The 18,538-nt window shown below is 37.9% G+C and overlaps 1 long non-coding RNA gene across 1 annotated transcript in view; it reads left to right on the forward strand.

Annotated features, from left to right (window-relative positions):
* Positions 1-17,801, forward strand: part of LOC106172224 (uncharacterized) — a 32,706-nt gene extending 14,905 nt beyond the window's left edge. The window contains exon 3 of the long non-coding RNA XR_015335053.1: positions 14,657-17,801. This is a non-coding gene — a long non-coding RNA (uncharacterized LOC106172224). The remainder of the gene's footprint in view (positions 1-14,656) is intronic.
* The last annotated feature ends 737 nt before the right edge of the window (positions 17,802-18,538 follow it).

An 18,538-nucleotide genomic window follows, 5' to 3' on the forward strand; every position in this document is an offset into this window, starting at 1 on the left:
CTCGACCAAGGAAATTTTAGCACATGTGAATTCACGTACAACCCGGCACACAGATGTTTGACAAACCATATTATGAGGACAAGGGTGAATTTAAAATGGGTATTAGCGTGTAACTTCGTTATCTCCTCAGGATATTTTTAAATGCGTTAAATTTTTGAAAGCTGTTCCATAGGAATAAAATCATTCCTGATCTAACGAAAACAAATTTTATTTTACTTTGAAAAAATTAACCAACGGCATCATGTCGATGAAACGCAAATGATCAAGCTAATTACAAAAGGTTGAAATACACTGTTTAATAGAAGATCAATTGCAGTCATAAACCATCACAAAGCAACAAGCTAATTATAATTAGCCAAAGAGTTTATTTTCGTTCCTCTTGATATAAAATGGCATTTCACGTTAATTCATCACCATTATCCCTGTAAGGCGTAAGTCGTGATATTGAAGCAATGTAGTTCAATTGACTGTGATGATGAGAATGTTATTAAACTGTCAATCTCTTACACGTCGAAATCAACGAGTGGTAATCAAACTCAAAAATTGAATGTAGGCGAGTGCATACAGGATTTACGCTCAACTTTGGTGCATCAATTAGTGACCCACAACTGACATCGATTACTACGCAAATAGTCATTTTCGTTGGTTTCAAAAAATCTAAATGCTTTTTGATACATTAACAATACAATGAGCCAGTTGAGTAGTTCTCTACTGATCTACTGATCGATTAATCAATTCAAAGGTCCCTTTGATCATGTAGCGTTAACCTGTACTGAAGAACGATCATCGCGTTTTTATTAAAGGTGGCAATTTTGATGACTTGGTCAAAATTAATAAAAAAAAGAACCTTGTGAACTTTTGTCCCACTTAGTGACACATTGCTCTGAACTGATACGCCGTCCATTACAAATACGTGCGTAATGCGCCTGATACCACGCGAAGCCGTGTACTTATAGACATAAAATGGGTGTAAATTTTGATTGATTCTAACACTGTAACGCAGACTGAAAAACATGCTACCTTAAGAAATGCCAAGTGGAAGAAAACTTTTGGCTCAAATTGCTCGTGTATGTGTGAACTTCTTTCACATGCTCTCTGACAATTTACTTAGATCAACAGCTATTCATTTGCAGTTTGCACTTCGTACCTGGCTTGTTTTAGACGCAATGTCAGTGCCAATAACTTTTGCTGTCAGCTGCTGTATATACGACGAAACTGCACTGAAACGGTTGACAATGAACACAATTTGCACTCACTTCACTTTATATAAATGCAATACTCTTTTGTAAATGATTGCTTTGTTGAGAGGGACTGTAATTTAAAACACAGCTAGTTTCACGGCAATGTGAACCATCCCTCGGAGCATATATATCATTCAAATACACTTTACGTACTCAACACTCTGTCCTGCGCTAATTACTTTAATGTATCTGCCAACAGACTAATTGAGGGAATTGCTTCTCTCGCGCATAAGCCCACAAAATGTTTAAACGAAACAAACTATTGATCATTGTAGTTCGGAATCTGTCATGACCAATGCTTTGACTGCCAGTATAGTAACGAGAAAAAAAGCAGTATTTCTTCTTTAAATATCTCCATTCGATTTACACTTGGCCTGATTGGACTTGCGTTATCCATGGGAAGTCTGACAGATTGCAGATCTATGTCATTTTGCGAATACTGATATGTTTCGGCAGGGGTCTATCTTCTAGCACGGCCATACGCAGTGAGTGTAAAAATTTGAAAAAAATGAATACGAATAAAAAGAATGTTACAAGGATAACCGCTTTTGATTACGGTCGAGATCGGGCCTATGTATAGTAAATTTCATGCATTTTCATCTAGGCTAACTATAAGCGATATCCAGCGTAAGCAACGATCATTTAAAACATTATAATTGGTTCAAATATTCTTGGCTAGATCTGTCAATCTTTCAAACTGAAAGTAAGGATAAGACAACTGAAAAGAAAAAGGGGATACAAAGGGAAAAATACACGTACCTAGTGTCTGCATTGAGCGTGTGCCAGGCGACTCCGTCTTTTCCCGATATATTTTCTCGGCTTATAAAACTTAGCCGTATCACAGTTGTATCAAAGGGTGGACGCGCTATCATCAAGTTTTGTAGGTCTGATTTTGTACCCCCGACCGTGTATGCTCCCCGAATCCCGACCCTTTTCCCAGTGCCCAATCGCCAAGTAGGAATTTAGCGTATAGTAAAGATTAGCGTATTAACTATGATTATTACAGTTACTATTATATTAGTAAGTGGTATTCCCTTGATAGGTGTCCATTTGTTGGCAAATATAGGATGGAAAGGATCATTTATTACACTGATGGATTTAGTTTAAAAAAAACACTTATAGGGGCACCATTTGTCTTCTTTATGCTACCACAATCGTTAATAGTTTTTAGTTTATAGGTAAGCATATGGCCGATAACAGATCAGCATTTTGAAAAATGTTATGTAGGCCGCCCGGAATTTACAGCACAATGCATGCATTACTAAAAGATAGATGCTTGCACACTCCGCTGGTTCTTTTCATTCTAAATAACAGTCTATAATGACTGAATTCAGCCACTATTTGAGAGCTACCGGTCGCAATGGCTGTAACATCTGTGACAAGGCGTTTGCAAATAAATGCCTATTTAATTAGTCTAATTTTTTGCTATGGTTTTAACGTTGGTGTTTTACCTGGGTTTGATACTAATTTATAAAACCTGTTTTTAAAAAAGTCCATTGACAACTTAATATTAATAAACCAATTGGGTCGACGAAAGGGGTAAAAGATGCACCTTTTTCACAAAAAATACATATTTTGAAATTGCTGGCAACCTTCCTGTGTGAGACCATTGCATTTAAATGCCAAAAATCGGACACCAATTCTATATATGTGCACGCATCTATCTGCGTTAGTAGCAGAAGACAGCTTTTATGTTGTCTGAGTGGATATTGCTTTACGTGTAAAGAGTAGTTGGACGGTGTTCTCTGTGCGTGAATTCCCAGCTCAGAACAACTTCATTGCATGCTAACACATTGATAACGAAACGATTGTTATTTTGGTACATTATAGGTACCCTTGGGGACCATTCCCAGACCCTATCGGTCTAACTGTGGATCGATCTATCTCCGAGGGGATTCTCGCTAAATTGCAATCAACTTAAGCGGCTTTGATATCTGTCACGCCTACTGAAGCCGATATTGGGTAACTAATTATCGTTCAGCAGCTCCAGTAGGCTTGCCAGACATCTAAGCGGCGAAAGCAATTTAGCGAGAAACCCCTCAGATATGGATCGATCCTGCTAGGTCAATCTAGGTACGGGGAACCAATCTTATACAGAGGATGCAGTAGACAGAAAGTTTAAGGCTTGGAGTACATTTATTTGGAGTCGATACTATCAATCCAGTGTAACGAAAATGAGGGTCCGTGTACCAGAAAACCCGCCTCCATTAAGTTACAATGGTTAGGGTTAGCCTGACCTGGGTCAAAATCTAGAGCGAAGCTTATACCCCCGACACACTTAATTGGAATCAGCAGGAATCAAGAAGAATGAGGCTGAATGAAGAATTTTAAAAATTCGCACCATGCACATTCGGGAAAGAAGTTTAAATTGACCTTAATTATTGTAAGAGTACCGTTGGAATACTCAGAATGCGCTTGAATTCGCCTGAAATGATGAGTGCACTTTCGGCTGTTTTAGCTCTCAAATGCAGTTCGAATGTAGTTGGAAAACTAGGAATATCTATAATGCTGTCAGAAGGCAGTAAGAATTTTTAGAATATACTTTGAATGGCGTACTAGTGTAGTTCGATTGCTGGGAAAATTAATATTTCACCTCATCCGAGGCACATTCGAAACATTCTGGCGGGATTTTACCCCCGTCACACTAGAGACGGAATGATTAAGCATGGCGTAGAACATACAATTCTTTGTGCATTCCAGGTTATTCGAAGAGCATTCTAAAAATTCCGAGTGCATTACAAATAATTTTACCCATTCTTGTGGCCGACTCGAATGTTTTTGTCATGTCAAAAACTTTCGAAGTGCATTCCAAGTGGGAAATTATCGAATGACATTTGAACAGTATTCTAACTGCACTATGACTGCATTCTAAATATTCTCACGGCATTCCGACAGCATTAGAAACATTATGATCAATTACCATTCCAGTGGCGTTATTTATACACTCTGGGCATCGTGTTACATTCTAAACATGTTAGAAAGTAATTTTAATTAAGTATTTTAGGTATTTCAGCTGCATTATGTTTGAATTCTTTATATTTCAAACCATCATTGGCAGCCATACCGGGAGCACTTGACTGCATTTGACTGTATATATCATTCGAGGCACCTTCTTACATACTTCAGCCTGTATTCGGCCAGCAGTCAAACCACGCTCGTACGGCATTTGTACTTCATTCGGAATATTCTGACTGCAATTTGAAATTCCCTCCCGATTATGGCACGAATTTTTCAATTTATTCATTCTGGCTGGTTCTGCTTGATTCCTGCTGGTTCCGAATAAGTGTGACGGGGGCCTTAAGTCACGTGCCATTTCGAATATCCCTCGAATGTGATCAGGATGTTTCGAATGTTGCCAGAATGCCGTAAGAATATTTAAAATGCAGTCATAGTGTAGTTAGAATACTATTCAAATGCCATTCAATAATTTTCCACTTGGAATGCACTTCGAAAGTTTTTAACATTCAGACCGACCACAAGAGTGGGTAAAACTATTTGAAATGCACTCGGAATTTTTAGAATGCAATTTGAATATCCAGGAATGCACAAAGAATTGTCTTTCCGACGGCATTCTTGTTCATTCTGCATCTAGTGTGACGGGGGTATTACCTGTACAAATGAATGGGAAGTGGACTCTGTATCATGGGAACTCTCTGTCACGTTACGCCGGCACCCCTCAACGTAAGTGTGAAAAAAGAAATTGAGAATATTGATAATAACCAGATATAAATCCACGAATACTTCACTTAATCAGTCAACGTTTTATCAGTGTTAAAGTGATAATCGTGGGAGTAGTGACAGACTGCAGATACCTCTTGGTAAATTCAGCTGCTTTCGCCAAAATGAATGTTGGCCTCATTTTACCACCCATAGTTTTACGGAACCATAATTAAGAGAAAAAAGTGATCATTTAAGAAACTCTCGAGTGTTTATCAAACGAGAACAAAAATAAATAAATAAAAAATAAAATAATAATGATAATAATAATAATAATTAACCGCACAGTTCAACAGGAATTGACAGTAGACAGTAATGTTTTATCCAATATCAATCGAAGCAATTTTTTTCGAGGTCTCCTTGGTAAATATACACGCTTCACGACCTAAAACGTTGGAAAACACCCATTAATATTATTATTATTATTATTATTATTATTATTATTATTACCCTAAACGTTATCATCAACTTTTGGGGCTTGTGTGCGAGGTAGATGAGGAAGTTAGGAAAAAAAACTTGATTGCAAACAGGATGACACAGATGTAGGGACTCATCAGTAGCCTACTTTACCAATGGTGTTGCTGATCTACTTATCCGATTGGTCATCTAAATAGGCATGCCGTTGGGAATAAAAGATTGGGATATCGCCACTTTGGTTTAAAAAGTAATCACATGGCTCATAGCTTTAAGTACCAAGCAAATGGGTTGTCACATAAAGTATTCAAAATTTGATGAAAGTATTTTGAAGTCTTAATGGATAGTGGGTGTTGTTTCCTAAGCGGTGGTATTTTCAACACCGCACGCTAGGGTACATACACCCCCCCCCCCCCCCCCCCAAGCACACACGGGGCCTCGTTTGCTCTGTCTCCTTGGAAAGAGTTTAGAACTGAGTTTAACCCCTTTACACTGGACGGTGTCCTTTGTGCGTCCTATGTGCGACCATGAAAATGGCATCGCTGCGGTGGTAGAAAGGAGGCACAAGCATCGCTAAATGGTTGCACAATAAATGGTCAATGATTTGCCAGTTGTCGGCACGTAAAGTGTTTTTTTTTTACTTTCAAACGGGGCCGCTCTACGGGGCGCAGCGAGGACACCGTCCTGTGTAAAGGGGGCTTTAGCGAGGCTGTATCAGGTCACGTCAGGCGACAGACTGGCTGGGATCATATGGCTTTTACTGGTCACACGACTCGGTATTCCCAACTCAACAGCTAAGTGTCAATTATGGCACCCAATAGAGATATGAATGTATGAACAAATCTACACACAGTTGAAATACCGCTGGGACTTTTGTAAGCTTGTGCACAAAGCTTTCGACCAAAACATTTTTTATCCATTACTTTGTACCTAATGGGCAGAAATAGCATGGTGAATCTTCCACTGAAGCAACTTCCATCTGTTTGCAGATACCGGTAGGTGTTCGTAAAAGCAAGCAAAAGTTTGATGGACGAATTGCGTTCAAAAACGATCAGAATAAGTACCATGCCATCTATAATGGCAACAGTGCGCTGTATTTCTCGTAAATTTGACAGATTTTTAACGGTATGTCGTGAAAATGATGACAGGCCATACTTAATTGTGCATAAATATTTTAACAACTGGACTGTTTTGGAAACCTGTCCATCAAAGGTTCTATCGGAGCCTAAATGATGGTTTCTAGGTAGAAGCTTATGAATTATCATTGTTTTGTCTTTAGACTGAATGACCACGAGTTTCCCATATACTCCACATATTAGCACGTCCAAAATTAAGCGCAGTCCTGGCCAAATATACCTTCAAGGATGAAAATAAGGGATGCCTTTGGATGGTGCCTTATTTTGTTAAAAAAAAATATCGGCCAAACCAGGCTCATACATATTGTGCAATGAGGGAGGAGTACGCCAAAAATATGCGTTAACACGTCAAAATTTGCGTTTACTAGATGAAAAATACACATAAAATAAATAAATTGTTTTTGTTTCTTCATTAATATGCATATAAACTGCCTATCGGAAAACATTGTAAAATATAAAGATAAAATTTCATATAAATAGAATAAATCAAACGTTTATTATATCTTTAAAACTAGTATGTCTCTATATCTATTTATTCATGCTGTTATAGTGAGGAATGACGACAGCAGTCTGGAGTTTTCGAACATTTATTCACCGACTCTAGCTTCATACTACTTCACAAATATTTATATTCAATTTCTCAGTACTGATCACGCATTTACTTGTTTTCTTTTCCATTGTCTTTGCGTGATTACAAAATATTTTCCATTCGCATGTTGCAAGTCACCATGCAACATTTCCAATCGCATTTAAAAACAATCAGAGTAAGTACCAGTCATCTATAATGGCAACAGATTTTTTTAAACGATATGTCGTGATAATGATGACAGGCCATACTTAATTGTGCGTAAATATTTCAACAACTGGACTGTTTTGGAAACATGTCTGTCAAAGGCTCTATCGGAGTCTAAGTGATGGTTTCTAGGTAGAAGCTTATGAATTATCATTGTTTTGTCTTTAGACTGAATAACCACGAGTTTCCCATATACTCCACATATTAGCACGTCCAAAATTAAGTGCAGTCCAGGTCAAATATTCCTAACATCATAAGGGTCCTTTGGGTCTACTTAATAAAAAAATCCCACTTCGATGGCACTCAATAGAGAATCGTTATTTATCATTTTAGATGAATGATGACTCTAGAGGTAATGCATTTATAATTCTGTATCTTGCAGTATGACAGCGCCACTTTTGTTCATATGACTGTTAAACTAACATATTATTTGACTTTATTGTGTTGGAAAATGTTTATATTACAATAACAAGTTTCGTATTTACCCAGAACTCAAGTCTAACTAACACTCGCTAGTCTGCCATTATTCCTGACTCCTCTCTGCACTAAATACCACGAGTTTTCACCTTTTTACGTTAAGTGGCAATGTTTGAGCTATGCTATGATTCTCAGGGCTTACTTAATATTTTTGTGCGATTGAATTAGCGATACCTTCGATAAGATAAGATAAGCTAAGAGTTTATCAAGCCAATTACGAAAATCGGAAAACCCTTTCCTTTTAGAGCAAGTTTGATAATAAACAGAGTAAAAGTAATGCAATCGATAATTAAGAATTTGGTTTTGAGATCAAATTAAAATGCGTCACTGCACTTGGATAAAAGCTGTTTAAAAAATCGTTTACTGCCTTTAAAATTACAGAGTCTAATATAGTTATCCCAGGGCAAGCCCAACTGCTTTCTTTGGAATTATTTGATGTCATTGGATCCAGCATCATTTAACTATAATCTGCATTGAAAGTTTATCGTACAAATTACTTCCTCGATCGTCACATGCTGTTTCGCCTTCCTTCCTATAACTGACAGGACGGAGTTGGGTGAATGCCAGGGAAAGAGTCGTTTTGTTTTCAAATCTGATTACTGGAATTTCTGGATATTGGGAATGAGCCTTACAAGTTTCCAAACTGATCATTGCTTTGGCGTTTTTTGTTCTCTCTTAAAAACTCCGAGTAGGTTCAGGTTTATATATGAAATAAAACAATAAACATTTGTGAGGATTTTTGTATATTATACAGAAACAAATAATATGTAAAACAATACCCAGATGGGTTAAGAAGTATGTCGGACAAAAACTGATTTTCTGAAATATAGTTTATTGTGTAGTTTTTGTTCTATTCTAAACTAGACATAGACCGCTGGTGAGAAGTGATGTAAGATTTAACCTAAATCGACACGCGCGTTACTGTACAAGGTTTACATTTAGTAATTGAATCTTGTTTAAGCCAACTGTTTAAATCTGTTTAACAGGACGGATTTTGACCAAGATGCATTGCAGTGGAAGTCGAGTTTGTTAGAAAACCTGTACTACATATATCATTCATAATCTGATATTTTTGGTCTCAGGAGATTCAAATATAATCATCGCAGATAACAAAAAAGTCATTGGCTAGCAAAAAATACTAGACACGTGAAATATGGCATTACCAGCTTAATAACAAATTATTGGGATAAAACCTCCATCTGCTGTCACAGGCAGCTTGATTAGACTTTTTAATTCAGTATTCCACGCGCCGTTTTCTTTTTCAAATGCTTGACTCCATTTCATTTAAGTGTATAAACTTTGCCATTGAGAACCTAGTAGTCACTAATTGCTGTGATTTTCTTGGTACATAGTCAATTTAGATTGAACCGAAGAAGCTTGCCAACGGGTAGAACTTAAAAAAAGGTTGTTGTTTAACCAGCAGGACATCTGACAACGTAAACACATAGCTGAGATCTTTTAAAAGATAAAACCAAGCAACACAAGTGTCACTGTATCTTGCAGCGGAGAATGTGTTTGACTATTTCACTTTGACAAGTAACTACAGAAAATGTCGACACCCCTTTGAGATTTTCATCAATCTGATTCAAGTTCAATGGGTTTCCCCGGAAGGCTTGTCGAATCGAATTTAGATGTAATCAGCACCACAATGTATGTATATTGGCAGTTGTTTACCACGCTCTTCTGTTCTTTCTATAGCATTGCGTTCTCTCCGCATGCTGGCATCGTTTTGACTTGCAATGTTTTTTTTATGTGCTGCTTTGAAAACGAGACCTCAATCGTTAATGCGGCAGGGCAAGGGGCGTACTAGCACGTCAAAGAGTGACTACTTTAATGTGATATAGGACATTTGCTCTGTTCAGTTGGATTAGGCGATTGCTGGCAATATATTCATAGATTCATGACTTCTCATGACTTCAAACGAGGTCCGTCCCGTGTGGTCTTAAATGGGCTTTTCTGTGGATTTTGTCATTCTGAGATAAGAGGTTTTGGCAAACAAGTCAGAAGCTAATGCACAATCAACGCAGGCGAGCGCCCTTTGAAACAGTAAGTGTCAGAATGCTTAATTACCATCTTAATGAAGCTTGATCGTTGGCTCTAATTGTACAAATCCCGAATTACCAATTTAATGAAATTTAATCATTGGCACTAATTGTTGGAGACCTCTGATGACAGGAAACACTTAATAGCTGGTGTTAATGTTATTATTATTTTTTGGCTATGGTTAGCTATTTATAGCAGAAACGATCATTTAAAGGGCGTAATAATAGGTAAGTGGGCTGACCAGGGTATAAGTAGTAATCTTGAACTGAGGCTACGACACACTTGAAATGTTTACAGACAACAGGACGGCGTCAATCGTCTGGCGTTTCTTAATCGTCTTGATTGGAACAATCCCCGGACGCCCACTAATATATGATGCTGTCGGTTCCGTTTGAAATCTTTCGGAAGATATACTGTATACATTGTCAATGGTAAACACAGTGACGCTTTTCACCACTTATTTCTAAAGGTAGGTCCTTCGTGTTGTTTTCTGGGTTGAAATATTTTGTTTAACAACAACAACAAAAGCAGTGGTTATTTTTATTATTGAATCAAATGCTGTCATTTAGTTGAAGTAGGTGATATATATGAGCTCTATGTAAAAGCATTTTTCCCAAATTCTGTTTACTTTAAAATAGGAGAGAATTATTTACTGTATCTTTAAAATCATTGTCTTATCACTGACGTTTTTAGTGGTGATATTAAAAAGCTGAGGTAGTAGTCGTCGGGTTTGGCATTGGTTCAATTGTTTAAGAATTCTTCAAAGAATAAAAAAAGCTCTTGGGTTCCGTAAACTATAATGCTATCACTTCATATTCATATCACATTGATGCCAATTGGTTCGAGGATTTAAAACAGCGATGATTCTCAACACATTTTTGCATTAAATACAGCCGTAAGAAACGGTAAATAAAAATTGTTACTAGAATGGACTTCTCTCACACCAGGCGTTACAAGCAGTCTCTTCCGCGCGTCTCCTATAGTACATCGGACCATTACCTAACAGAATTCTTGCTTCCCAGAACGGAAATGCCGGCAAATATGCCAAGCACAATGAGAAACATTGTATCTATCGAGGGTTTACTTCCTACGGGGTGATTTCTCTTGGGACATGTTGATAACAGCAATGGCAAAAGATAGTGAAAACTTCACTTCTGTTCTCTTTTCAAACAGTAAATCAGAGATACCATGTAAGAGCAAAAGATTGGATCCGTACAGTAAAAAAATCGTTGAACTGACAGCAATCTCCCTGGGAAGGAAAAAGAAGATAGCAAATAATAATAATGATAATAATAATAATAATAATAATAAATCAATAAATAATAAAGGTAATGATAACATTGGAAAAAATCTAGACTGATCTTGTGTATGCTTAGGATCAGCTGATACATTAGAAACAATGCTGTTCACTTTTGGAATATCGGTCGAGACAACCGACAGTTTTACCATTCATTTTTGGCCATCATTAAACATGCCTGTGTGATCTCGAATGAGAAATAAGAAAATTTCAAACATAGATGTTCAAAGCATCATTATCAAGTCAACGATAACATCTTAATCACTCACAATGTGGCAATTGCTATGATCAAAGTACTTTTAAGACCTTTGATTATCCAATGTGAGGACTGATAGTCACGACTTAGTAGGGCTTTATTATTTACGCGTTTTGATTAACTGCTTTCACTGGATCGTTAGGGATTAATACAAAGCACTCTATCTATTTTACTAACTACAGCAGTGTCATGTGTAGTACAAACATCAAAGGCGTCTAGGGATCAGTACTCCATAAAACCAATTAGTCATTATACACCTGTACGTATACGTATTCTCGACATTCATCATAAGACTTCCCTTTCCTTAAACATCATGACGACAATAAATACACGATCAAACGATCAGAAGTTATTGCTATGACTTTTTACTCTCATATTAAGATTCATATTATTAAATTAAGACTGATGGACATACTGCACCTAACCGGAAGTTAGAAACTCTAAAAATTCTTACTGTCGCTCTCCACAGCCACGTTGTGGCATCCGAACCCTGCTTTCAATGTAAATGTCAATATCACATGCATTTGAATGAGGCCCGAATCTCCCGGCTTTATAACTGTTGGCCTATATATCAGTGAGAAAAAGAAGGAAAACGGGACAGATGAACGGTCCAACATGCACATCGCATGTCTGTACGTGGTCACACAAGTCGTGGCTTGTGTGTGTGTGTGTTTTTTCGCATTTTGACAGTGTACATGATTGATTATGTCTCTAGAATGAATAATAGTGTCTTAAATCTGATAATTGCGCTTAATTGTCAGTTTAAGGGCTCATTCCCATATTCACCATCGTTATACGTATGTCCATAGAAGTTCTATGGCATGTCGTAATGAAACTCGATTTAAGGAAATCACCACTACGCCTATCATGTACTCTTCCATGTTTTTGACACAATATCAGTTTTACAAGTACAACGGATTGGTCAAACTGTTTTTCACTTTGAAGTGCTTTGAATGCTACCTCATATTGTTTCTGCCAATGATCAATTAGACCCACTAATAGTATTCCTATTATTTTGACAAAAGCAATGTGATTAAGTTACGTACATCGATCAGGAAAATGTCTAGACAAGAACAGGATTTTCCCTGCGGTGAGAACAGTAAGCAGATCGGAAATAAGACGGCCGATTTTCAATATAAATTCAAAGAAGCATAAAAAAAATGCTAAAACTGTCCTATAATCCGTTAAATTTACGTCTGACATTTGAAGTCTGAGTTAAAGATACATTAACTTATTTTTGAGATTATCGTATTGTTGCCAGAAGAGTTTGGAGGAATTCCGCTTGCAGAGCCGTCCTTTTTTGTAAATGCGGAATGACGTCCTATTTGTCGCTGAAAGGTTTCATAACGTGTGCGTGTTTCTGTATTTATTTGGGTAAGTGTGTGTGTGTGTGTGTGCGTGTGTGTATGTGCGTGCATGCTCGCACGCGTGTTTTTTCAAGCATTGCAAGCATATTAACTGGAACCGTGAAGTCAAGTTTAAAAAGTCCAGGAGATACACAGATGTTGTAACGTCTGCTCGCAAAAAAGTTCGGACAGGACTCGGTCCAATATGTTTCTTGCAATTTGTCTCGTAGTCCTTACAGTATTGAAACAGTCCAGTCCCAATGGGTATAAACACTTGTTAAGGAGCTGCCGGCGGCCCATGGGGTAGTTCTCATTTTTCCAGTATTGACACCACAAAATGAAGCTGTAAAAAGAACTTTTCGGTATTTTGTTTTCCGCGAGAAAGCCAAACCCTGTATTTGCCTTCGGGCACAGAATCTAAAATCTCGCTGATTTTTCAGTTTAAAAGTGAAATCACCTTCTTCTTCGGTGGCCCGTAGGCATTCTACAAGATTTTTTTTATAATGGATTTTGGTTTTGTCTGAAGTTTGGAACAGGGCGACATTTTTTCTGTTGTGGTGATGATTATTTCCACCGCGGAGAATAATGATTTGTGAAAAATAGACTATGGGGCTTGCCTTAGTGACGAGTTGCCCTCCCGTATTCACCTATTTGAATGGCAAACAAGTTGATTCTTTAAGGTAAGGATCACGGCAAGCGAAACATCACAGAAATTTCAAAGACGGAGACGCATTATACAGGAAAGGAACTGATTTGGAATTTTCTGCCTTATGTTTTCGCTTTCTCTTTGATTTTTAAATAAAATATGAGTGTTGAGATGTAACTAATCCTACTGAGTTCTCCACAGAGCAAAAATCGTTCAACATGTAGCAAATAAAGTATATCAGTCGACTTTTAGCTGTTTTTAATTCTTTTCTCACAAATTGGCGGCCATGTTGAAAATTGCACAATATCTTGGAAGAAGCAGCTAAGGTAATTTTGCTTTTCTAGCCCTAGAGAATGAGTTTTTCAAAATAATAATAATAATAACAAGCAATAACAAGCAATAACATTGAAGGGTTTGACCATTGAACCTAAGGAGGTGTCAACTCCACTACCAAGGCACACTGTAGCGTCCATTTTGTTCAACAACATTAATGATGCACACAGCATGTCACCGCTTAAAGCTCCACAGCAGCGTTCAATTTTCATTAATCAGAACAGATATATTGGTAGTCGAAACTGTTCATGTTCTTGTTTTCGGATGAAAAATAGATTTAATTGGTTTGACTGATCTTCGTTTTCACCAGGGGAGAGCTGCTAGAAGTTTCAAAGTAACATGGGATGTCATTAACTGCGATGCAAAATGCAAAAACTAACACCAAGGGACTTTTTTTTCAAGCTGTCTTTTAAATGACGTAAAGAGGAAAAACTAAAGGAAACCAACATTGTCTGGCATTTACATAACCCAAATACGCCTGCGGTAAACTAAATATTTTACCGCGGTATAATAATCATTTAACATTATTTTATCAACTTAATGATTATTACACACACTGGACAAAAGAAGTGTCACCCCTACTGGACCAATACTTTGGGGGAGATAAATGACTGTGGAATGATATGCTCCTGGTATCATTTTATTAACATCAAATTTCACAAAAAGACCAACAATACAGTTCCATGGTACAGCGGTTTAATACTCATGAGTCACATTATAAGTAGACAAGGCATTATAAGTACACGGTACTCAAGATCTACCTACTTTGATTACTCTGATTCAGGGGTTGACACTTCTATTGTCCATTGTGTGTACTTTCGTGGTGAAAATAAATGACTAAACAAGAAATACAACTGAGAAAAAGAATTACCGTCGCCGTGGAAATTATTATCACCGCGTATGGTTTGATTTATCATATTTATATGTAATATTTACTTTTCGAATTTCCCTTTTCAGAACCACGAAACAACATTGTACCAGGATGGCAAGATGAGTTCAGCAAAAAGCGATTCTGAAAAAAGACCAGGAACCTCAATCTAAAAAGTGTTTGAAACTGTTTCATCTTCAAAGCAGCTGATAAAACCCCTACTATCTTTGCTGGTCAACCATAGCTAAAATCACGGGGCATTCGATCATGGATGTCTTTGACGGAGACCACGACCACCATAACCTGAGTGTGTATAGTGGAGCATCCGGAGATTCCAATGATTCCATTCAAAGCAATTATACTTATACCCCTATACATATACCAGACTTTTACTTTTATATTCCAGTAGGCTTTTGCCTGTTTGGGGTTTTCGAAAACATCATATCGTTGGTGGCGTTGGCACACGTTCGCCGCCAGGGAGATGCTTTGTACCTGCTACTGGGAAACCTGTGTGTCGTGGACATTCTTTTACTGATTTTTGCCGTGGTGTACTACATCATTAGCGACCTTTTGTTATACAGAATTGAAAACACCGATCCCCGACACATAGATTTATTGTGTTTTTCCCTACTCTTTAAAAGTTTCTTTCAAACCACCGTTTTTGCCGAAGCGTTTACCACAGTAGGGCTAGTAGTGTTCACTACTCTGAAGGTCTTGCAGCCTTTGAGGAGTCTATATCTGTTACATCCACCTTGGATTTGGATACCCATTTCGGCAATATGGCTTCTCTCATCCCTTATGGGATTTGCAATTTACATATTGGCTGCAATCCGTAGTGAAACGAAGACATTTTTGGACATTTGTACAATGTATGTATCAGAGGAATCCCTCTTAATCAATGAACATACAATTGCGGCGGCGACCATTGGAGTAAGCGTTGTTGTGGTTGCGTTGTGTTATATCAAAGTAATACACATTGCACGAAACGCTAAGAGGCGCCACCGGTACTCTCGCTACCAATCCGCGTCCGAGACGTCTATCAGTTGTCGTCCCGCGGAGACGAGATTCTCGTTGTCCGAGTCCAATGCTGCGTATAGCAAACGCCAACAATGCGTTGTGTTCAGTAATGGAAAAGATTCCGGGACAACCATGGCAATTTCAACCACGCCGAACCGTAGACACAGTCATGATAGTACGACCAAGGTTGCCATGACTGCCGTACTGTTGTTTGGAGTACTACTCGTTTTCTGGATACCATACGTGGTGATTGGCCTCCTTCGAATTCTTGACGATATGTTACCTGCGTACGTTGTCACAACCCTGTTTTTACTGAACGCCATTTTGGATCCCCTGATATACGGGATACGTCTTCGGCGCATGCGCAGTGGATACGAACTGATGTTCAAAAGATGTTTTGCGTTTTTCAAACGAAAGGATCTCCGCAGTCTTCACAGCCACCGGTCCACAAGTTTTAGTAGGGCAACTCAAGTCAGTCACACCAGACGTCTAAGTTCAAGAAATGGTTCTGCGTCTCAGTTCCTTCCAAGACAAAGTTCGGCTAGTAGATTCCAATAAAATATTTGTTCTCATCGAAATGAAAAATGAAAAATACGCGCCATAATTTTTATGGTTCGTCACGATGTTTTTATTGAAAGAGAAACATTGCATAATACTGAAAACAATATTCTGCATAAGAATTGTGGGAAGGGAGTGTAAAATCATGTTGAGTTTAGTTGGATATCATTTTGGATGAACAAATGGAGGTTCATAAATTTTTGGGTATTATTTGGGACTGGTACTCTTTGGGCTTGCTTTCAATTAAAATAGATTTGGCACTAGCCCTGGGCAATTTAAATTTTAGAAGGCCCACTTTTGGACCCTGACTGCCCGAAAGACTAGTACTAGTACTAGTAGCCCAAAATGTTTGTAGCACAGACTGTTATATATAACAAGTATAATACCATCAAAAGGGATAAGATGCCAGAGTTACAGATTAAATACAGACAACAGATTGACAAATTTAAAAAATGGCTTTCACTCGAGGGAGTTACCACTACCTCAGCTGAGCCCTCGCGCTCAGCGCTACCCAACTTCGCCTACACAACAGGAAACGAACTATTGAGAACTTGTAAACGAGTGTTACATGTTAAGACCCGTCAAAGTGGATCGGCCCATTTAAGTATACCGCTCAATGTAAAGAGAACTCTAAGCCTTACTTAATGTATTAGCCTATTAGGGCCAACGTATCCTCAATGTAAAATTTAAGAAAATAATTTAAAATTACTGGATAGAGGGAAGAAAAAGCAAGCCTTGCCCAGGCATCTTTTGTAGCCTGAGTCCTCACACACGTTGATTGTGTTGTGGAAAAATACCCATTGTTATTACGCTGTGTTCATGTATTGGTTGGTTTTTATAAGCACTTGGGGTGGAATCTTTGTGATATATACTTTGTGTACTGATGATGTCCCCGATTAGTTCATAATCTGGCATTATATGGGGGATCTCCTTTGATAAGGTCAAACCCCACTGGATTAACATTGTAAAGAACATAACATACTGATTACCTCGCCTTAATTGGGGTAAATACCCTAGTAAGATTATTCATCATTCATGTAAAGTCCATATTAATAGGTCCAGGTATTTGTGGACTGTGAATATCACTTACATCTAGGACCCGCCGTTATTTTACGTGTCGTAGTTTACATATATACTTATAGACTTGGAAATGTTCCCAGTCTAAGACACAATCTAGTATTGTATGCAGAAATTCGGTACCTCATGGCATCAATGGTTCTAAGGGTATACTCATGGATAGTCTAGTCACCTTGGGCACAGAATTTATTGCATACCAATACCATCATTATGCGTGCTTTGAATGTGAATTTCAGCAAAAATTTCAAAAACTTTTAAAGGTGCTCTTGTTCTTAGGTCCTAGCACCTGCTTTTCATGTGGATCTAAGGCCCCATTCAGAATAGGGGACTAACTAGTCCGAGAATCAAATATGGCCGACCCACTTGAATACTTCCCCACGGGATATCTATTCGGTGTCTTTTAGCGGATTAGACAGCAAGCTTTGTAGTGGGTCGCCATATTTGACCCTCGGGTTAGTTAGTCCCCTATTCTGAATGGGGCCTAAGTTATTTATACAAATGTGTCAGGATAAGAACGTTTTCTATTGTAGGCCTATGTATTAGTCGGATAAATAAACATGTCTATCTGTGTAATGTATTAAATTGTTACTGTTATTAGACTCAGGGAGGAAAAAATTGATCCTATTGACTTTCTTGGGAAACCATACCACCTGCTCTTCATGTGTATTTCAAATGTGCTAAATTTTGTTCAGGTAATAGCTTTTCTTTTTTTCAATGTATCAACAAACATGTCTCATCACATACTGTGCAAGGCGTTAATAACTAATGGATCGAGCCAGCAAAGATACACATGTAGAACACATTCCCACTGTGAGCCACCAGCCTCGCAAAGGTGCTTGCCCAGTTGGTTGCGCTCTTGATCTTTACGCCACACGGAAAACAGAGCCAAAAGAAGTAAAAAAAAAAAAAAGCTGGAGAGAGAGAGAGAGAGAGAGAGAGAGAGAGAGAGAGAAGGATAGAGGGAGAGGAAATGAAAAGGTTGTCAAAATTATGGTTATCAAATTACGTTTTATGTAATCATCTGAATCACTGTCAAATATAATGCTCAATGTGAAAAGGCCTGAAGAAATGGCTGAACTAGCTTAGATCATCACTTCTGTTCATTACCATATCAATATGAAAATCAAAAGTAGAATTTGTTACATGTTTGGGTGTTTTATAGTGCACCCTTAAATATGAAAATGGCATTATAAGAACGTGGGGTTTAAAGGTCGATATTTCCATACACTTAAATCTTCATTTATTTGTGCATAAAATCAACCCCGACGACTAACCGGACCTTGTAGAACTTCCTCGTAAAGGGCTAATTGCAATTCAGG

Source organism: Lingula anatina, chromosome 6 (assembly GCF_051362555.1).
Source record: "Lingula anatina isolate TDL-2025a chromosome 6, LinAna3.0, whole genome shotgun sequence".
NCBI classification, from domain to species: Eukaryota; Metazoa; Brachiopoda; class Lingulata; order Lingulida; family Lingulidae; genus Lingula; species Lingula anatina.